The following is a 7,967-nucleotide window of genomic DNA, read 5'->3' as shown; positions in this document are numbered from 1 at the left end:
ATGCTACATATTATCTTATTAATGTTTTGAGAACAAAAATGTTCACTTGGTGGAGGGGGCCATGAGCCTCTCTTCTCTGATATTTTTATTTATTATTTTCTTTATTGTACCATGATAATTTAAATTTCAAGTGGGAGAAGGTTGGATTAGGTTTCATTCACTTTGAAAATCATTAGATATGTTTTAACTATATTTAATTATTTTTTCTGATAAATAATGTTATATCTCCAAAGATCATGGCTCGAGGGTAGACTTAGATGACTTTCCTAGATGGTTGGTAAAAATATTTTATCATTTATCTTCAAACAAGTAATTTTAATAGTATTTAAGATGAGAATTCACAAAGGATAGATCTTAGAAATGATTCGAGATTGTGAGATGCAAAAAAATATAAGAAGATCCTTTAAACAAATTTTACGATAGATTCAGTCAATCTTCCCATAGAACAACTATGAATAGGAATGTGATCATTATGAAGGACTCATATCATTATGGTAAACAATATTATGCATTATAGTGTAAGAGGAGTTAAATACTCTTTCAAGTGTTTGAACATGTATAGTGAGTTATGGGATTCCCATGATAGAGATGGATGCCTATATTTGGGACTAGTATCTAACATTTATCTTGTAACACCATTTATGGTATCTTCTATCTATATCTCCTATTTATGTGTTCCTTTAGATAGTAACATTATGAAATTATTTTGCATGTCATGTAAGCACTATTATGCTACAAAAACATAGAGGGATTAATACAATCAATAGAAGTAAATCCAATTACAAAAAATATGAGTAAGTTACAATCATGGTAAATTCCACCCAAATTCATAATGAATCAACCCTAACAACCTAATTAGTCTAAATAAACATTTAGAAGAAATAAAATCAACCTAAAAAAGATATTATAAAAATTAACACTAAAATGTAGGACTTGCTCGATGAAGAAAATTTCATATAGTCTTATGTAATTGGATTCTCCTTGACATTTATAAAGCTATAAAAGATATATAGTAACATGTATCTCAAGGATATCCATGGTCTTGGGATATATATTTATTATAAATTAAACCATCATAACTTGAATTCAATTTTGAAACTCTTAGTTATTCTAATTTAGTTTTTTTCCCTAACTTCTTGTTATAATTTTGGGGTTCATCATGTTGGTTCTTCATTATAAATTTCATCAAAAAATATAATATTAAAATAATCTCACTTTCACTGAGATTCTAATTGTCCAAATAGATATTTCTAAGTTGGTGCTAATAAAAATCGATTTCAAGGTATGAGATTGAATTTTGAATCAACAATTAGTCTATGAAGTAATCTTGTTCAAGTTTAGATCCTCTTATGTCTTAGAACACATTTAGATGCTTTCCCATGAGTTTACCCATCCTCTTGTAGATATTATTCTTCAAATTAGGCCACTTGGTACACATGGGTTTGATCCCAATCATTAATATGTAACTTTGAATGATCTTATTGATTATGAATCATTTAGTTTTTGAGAATTATTTGTCTAGAGATACTTTGGCTTCAATCTGTGATTTTTCCTCCCCAACAAGAGTTATTGGATTTTCTATAAATACCCTATAGCATTTCTCTTCCTTTCTCCCAAGAAGATACTAGAATCTCTTCCATTGAAGGAATCACTAGAAATTATTGAGGTTACTTCAAATTATTCTAGGTTTGATAATGCATATGCTTAGTTAATGATAAAAAAAATAAGGCTTCTTTCTTCAATAAGGATAAACCCTAACACAACATAGCTTTACATTCTCATGACAAGAAGATGACCTTTAGTGGGACATGGTAAAAAATTAGAGGATGGTTTGATGCCTTCTTCCATGCGTGCGTGGATTTGGATTTAATGTATCTTCTTATACAAATGGATCTTGGAGCATATTCTTGTATCAATGTATCATGAAGAAGATGTAAATGTAATAGATATTGTGTACTCTCATATCATGTATTCATATGTAATAGGACATGTTGTAGAAGTTGTCATTATGATCTTGTAATGGAATAAAATGTTGTATTCATTGTATGGCTTATGTTGCACTTGGATTTTCTCTATGATGAGATTGAGATCTTATGTTATTTAGGAAATTGAAGGATTAGATTATGTGCATTCTTATTGTATCATATGGTTCACAAATTTATTTAGTAGCATGAAATCCTATTAGGAAGTAGAATAGTATTTGTTGTTGTAATCTTTGCATATGCATTTGGAGAGTAATTTGTTGAGATGAGCAATGGTTATCCTTAATAAAATAATCTAGCTCCATGCATAGGAGAAGGATATATGTAGTTCAGGATGTGATAGATATATGATGGAGTATTATGGGAATCAGGAACATTTGATTTGGTTCTTTAAAATGAACTTAGAAGGTTAATGGGGTTGTGTTATATGCATTGGTAGCTCATAATCTTAGGATAGGAAGAAGTATTGAGTAGAACTTAAATGAAAAGGGTGTTAATAATTTCATAATATGGATGTGTTATTGTGATGTCATTAGTAAGTAGTGATGTTAAGATACCCTAGGGAAAGAATGAATGGACAATTGTATGTTTCGAAATGATAATGGTTATGATGTTATTTCCGCTTGCGTTATATGATGTTATGGATATAGATATATTCTTTATGTTTTATGCATATATGTGAAGTTAATATATTCTTGAAGTAATTATAGTTTAGTTATTTTCTCTAGGGTATTTTGGCGGGCATTACAAAATCCTTCTACTTTTATTTTTTAAAATTATGGAAAATGTAAAAATAAGTTTTTTTTGCATCTTCATGCATCTCTATAGGTCCTAATATTACATATATTGTACGTGTGTGTTATTTTGCTCACCTTTTCTATTTTTGATACCAAAAACTATTAATATGAAGTACTCCAATGCATATACATCACCACCCAGTAGCCATATAGATAAGAATTGTGTTTTTTTCCATATTATCTTATAAACAAGACATTTATAGTGGATAGTTATGATATTTTATATGAAACCAAAAAGTATTTATTCAATTTTTAATGAATTTATTTATTTATTTAATATGACATTAATATATTCTCATGTGTTCATGTATGGGTCCACCATGACCAACATTTGAAATTTTTTATTATATACGGATTAATTATTGATAATATATGGTATAAATATGTTGAAAGACTAAATCATATAACCATTACCAATAATAGGACCTTTCCACTCTCTCTCTCTCTCTCTTAAAAATATTTTATTCTTTTCATGATTTGATACCATGTTTTCATATTGCCAACAAATATTAAAAAGAAAATACTTTATCAACATAATCTTAGATACTTAAATGACTATTAGCTCCTCCCCCTATAAATATTTTTACTTTTGATAGTTTGATACCATCTTTTCATATTACCAACAAATATTAAAAAAATAAAATAATATAGTAACATAATAATAAATACTCAAGTAACTATTGAGCCTTCTCCTTTGTAAATATGTGTACTTTTCCATAGTTTGATACCATCCTTCTCTATTAACAACAATTATAGAGAAACAAATACTTTATTAACATAATAATAATAGATACTCAAATAAATTTCAGCCCCTCTCCCTTAAAAATATTTGTACTTTTTTCTTTGATAGTTTACTATGTCATTATCTATTACCAACAAATAACAAATACTTTATTAACACAATAATATATACTCAAATAACTATTGGCCCCTGTTATAAATATTTGTACTTTTTTTATAGTTTGATAGGTCGTTCTCTATTACCATTTGTAGCATCATAAATTGTAGTCGATACTATTCACACCTCATGTTTGTTCTCCTACTTTAGCATGTCCTAGATCTATGTCCCTCCTCTAGGTCCTTTTTGGCCTTCTTCTCCAACTCTGATTTCATGAACATCATTGAGTGGGCCCCATCTTGGAGGCCTCTTCCTTGTTTCTTGATTAGCAGGTCCTGATTATTGGAGGACTAGGGTGTGCAACACCATGGTCTTGGACTAGGGCACGTCGAAATGCCCCGGTCCCCCTTAAATAGGCTCTAATTTGAAATGGGGTAGGCCCTTTCCCTCCCCAATAGATTTTGGTCCTCGTGGCTACACTTGACCGTTGGAGGTTAGCCTAATCAATAATTTACCTAGGGAACCCTATATAAAGACATCCTAACAATTCATTTGGACATCCACTATCTATCCATAATTTTTCTACATCTATCAAGCATTCATCATCAAACATTTTTAGATATTCAAGGCAACATTTAATCAATCAATCATTAAGGAGAAAATTTAAATAACCTTCATGCAAGAATGTGTTTTTGATTAGGGTTTTAATGTTCATGTGTTTGACATGCCGTTACATTCAACATTTTTTATTACATTCAAATAGAATTGCATCATCAATCTCTCCATCAATAATTGGAAATTTGAGGTATATCTCCTAACATTTACTTCAATATTTGTATTATTCAATTCAAGGTCAATTCCTAAATTAGGGTTTGACCTAAGGAAAACCCCTATCCACAACACTTTATTCTCTCTTTTTGTGGATAGGGAATAGTCTTAAGAATTGTACTCAACTATTCTGATAGGGTTGACAACTACGAACAAATTCACCTTTCAATAGAGTGAAATTTAGAGGATCAAGGCAAAATTGTACTACCTGGTCCCAAAAAAGTAGGTCAAACTTCTAGGAACATGTTCTAAACATCTTATTTTTCCCAAATCTCAGTTTGTGACTCCATGAGATATTTGTAACAGTTTATTTTTTTCAGTCTACTTCAATTAATCATTATTTTACCCTAAATTCACAATTACCTTCCAATTTCAACTAATAAAGAGGGTAACTAACAGTAACCAATGAATTTAATTATAATTTCAGCCCTTTCCTATCTGGATTGTGTCTAGATCTATTTCATTCTCCTCTCTTTTAATGTAGTGGTTCCTAAGGTAAAATGAGAGGTTTTGTTATCTTAATTGGTGAAACCCTAGTTTTTCCACCATTACATTTTGGTGAACCTGACTCCTTGCATGCTTATTTATGATTTATGGTCTCGGATCCGATTTATAGAAATTTAAACAATAAATTTTCACACTCATAAATCATATTTTCAACTAAATTACATAAATTTAGTGGTTAATTTCATTAAAAAAACCCTGATTTATTATTCTAAAATTGACTTGTGCGTTGCATAATTTTTCACTTGTGATTTTAGATCTGATTTGGGTGTCTCATAATGGAATTTACTAAATCTGATTGGTTTTCTATTTCACATATTATTACATTGTTTCTTAGTTATATGTATCAAAATCATGTGTTGGATAATGGTTTCTTTCATTTTATATTACTTCTTTTCATCCATACTACTCTTGCATATTGCATATTTAGAATTTTCAAAGATATTTTCTACTTGCAAATCATCTCTCCACTCTTTTATCCATATTGTATGGTGTTTTATGATGATATTTCAAAGAAAATTGATTACATATGTAGATCACATATAATATTTTGTAGATAATGATAATCTTAGAGATGACATTGAAAAAGCTAACACTTGTACCTCTCCTAGGGTATCTAATGTGAATGAGGAAAGAGTCAATATCCTATAAATGATCTCTTTAATGGAGAGCAATCATTGAAGAGAAACATGAGACAATATTCTTCTAATGTGCATACTCTAGTGCAAGGGGGGAAAGATCAAAATATTGGTGTATCAATCTCTTTAGATCCTCCTTATTATCCTCAAGCTTATCTTAATCATCAAAAAAATTGTAGGGAAGGTGATGTTATGCATTTTATTCATAGCCTATCTCCTCACATAACATTAAATAAAGATGCAGCTTTAGAAGATAAGGATCTTCCTTCTCAACGTATCAAAGAGGACATGAATGATGATAATAAGGAGAAATTCCCTACAAAGGATATCCCTTCTTCATCTAATCATCCCTTTGATCCTTCCATGTTCCCTTACACTAAATTTTTTAAAGAAATTCATGATAATGGTCCTTCTTCTTCACAAATTAAATATTCTTATAGGAGTGGTTATAATATAATCTCAAAATAAGGTTATAGTGGACAAGGACTTGGAAACTATGAATGAGTCAAAGTCCCTATAAACCCTCCTTCACAAGCTAGTATAGAAGGTCTAGGATATCCTCATTATTCATCTATTGATGGTCTCCTTAAAGTTAAAAATCTTAAGGAGTGTTTTGCAATACATAAACCATTTCATCCATATAAAGGTGCTTCTCCTCACATATTCCTTTATGCACATATCATAAAACTAATGGTCATTATACAAATGAATGTCCCGATTTTTAAAATTAAATACAAGGACTCATTAATAATAGAAATCTCAAGATAATACAAAATAATCCTTCTCCTTCTACTATCACACCTGGTCATACATCTCAAGAGACAAGACCTACCCGTATTGACAATCAATAAAAATTAGCTACAAGAATATTTTGGAGATTAAAGTATGATAAGAATGTTGTTTTTACTTTCATAAGATATAACAATAAGAATAAAGAAAGTGATGATAATTATCATTTTCATCGTTGTTATTCTTATTGTCTAGGAAATTGAAAATATTTTAAATAATTTGTTCAAGACCACTATGATCAAGCTTGCATAGATCTTACAAATAACCTTGCATTTTTTCTTCATGAAGAGGTAGTGCCTTAGCACTCCATTCACCTTATTATGTTGCTTCTCACCCTATGGCACTAGTAGTTTAACCTTACCAGGCCTCTTTGTCATGTGTGGTGGTGAATTTTCATTTTCAAATCATACATGGATAGAAACATGATTCATCTTTGTATCCTTTCTTGGGGGGAAAGGATAGTATATTCAATCCTCTCTCCTTTCAAATACTGCCTCTTCTTTTGAGTTGTATTTTACATATCTTGATGTCTTTTATCACCTTGAATATTTCTTCATGTGAGTACATGAATGTTCCTTTCTTAGGACCTTTTCTTTTTTGGAAGCGCTACATATTTTATATATAATCTCTCTTTGGAGGTTTTATAATCCTTCTCTTTTCCCATATTCTTGGGGGCAATTGATCTTTCCTATCCCTTCTAAGGATCCACTTTTCCTTTGTTGAGTGGTGTTTTCTTATGATATTATGTTATTCATTGTGTGAAGTCGCGTGCATGATCAAGGATTCTCTCTTATGAAAGAGGTGTGTATACTTGTGTACAACCTCTTCTTCACTTGGAAATGTATATTTATTATAAACAAACCCCTCACTTTGGGTCAAAAGAGTGTTATCCTTCATCAAGAATTTTTTTTTCTTAGCAATAGGAGGAAGGTATAAATTCATGTTCTCCTTCCTTTGGTCAATGATGTTATTTTATTCAAAGTCTCCTCTTGGAGGTAGATATATTTTGGAAAAAGATCTCTTCCTCCTTCTCCTCCAAAGGATTCTCTTTACACTTGTTGCAAGATATCTCTTTTACAACTATCTTTTCCTTGCTTCTAAGAGTCCTATCTCTTTAGCCTAGATTTACATACATTGTTTCCTAAAGGACATCTCCTTGGTTTTGAAGGTGTGTATCCTTGTTTCTAGCTTCCTGAAGACATCAACATACCTTTATGTTGACATCTTAAAGGGGTGGGGATACATAACGCCCTCTTTGTACTATATTATTTTTATTTGTGTGTGGCTTATACAAGGTGTTAATTCTCAAAACCAGACCAACATGTCTTATATGAGATAATTCATTCCCAAAACTAGATGCAACCTTTTATATGTCTTATATGGGGTGTTCATTCTCAAAACCAGACCAACAAGTCTTATACAAGATGCTTCATGCTTGAAACCAAACATTTTTGTTTTCATTTCATGTCTTATACAGGTTGTTTCCTGCTTGAATCAAAATCAACAAGTCTTATATGAGATTCTTAATTCTTGAAACTAGACAATAACATATGCAACAAGATGAGTTGACTAGCATAACACAACTGGCTAG

The sequence above is a fragment of the Cryptomeria japonica genome, chromosome 11, assembly GCF_030272615.1.
Source record: "Cryptomeria japonica chromosome 11, Sugi_1.0, whole genome shotgun sequence".
NCBI classification, from domain to species: domain Eukaryota; kingdom Viridiplantae; phylum Streptophyta; class Pinopsida; order Cupressales; family Cupressaceae; genus Cryptomeria; species Cryptomeria japonica.
Note: the sequence above shows the minus strand (reverse complement) of the source record.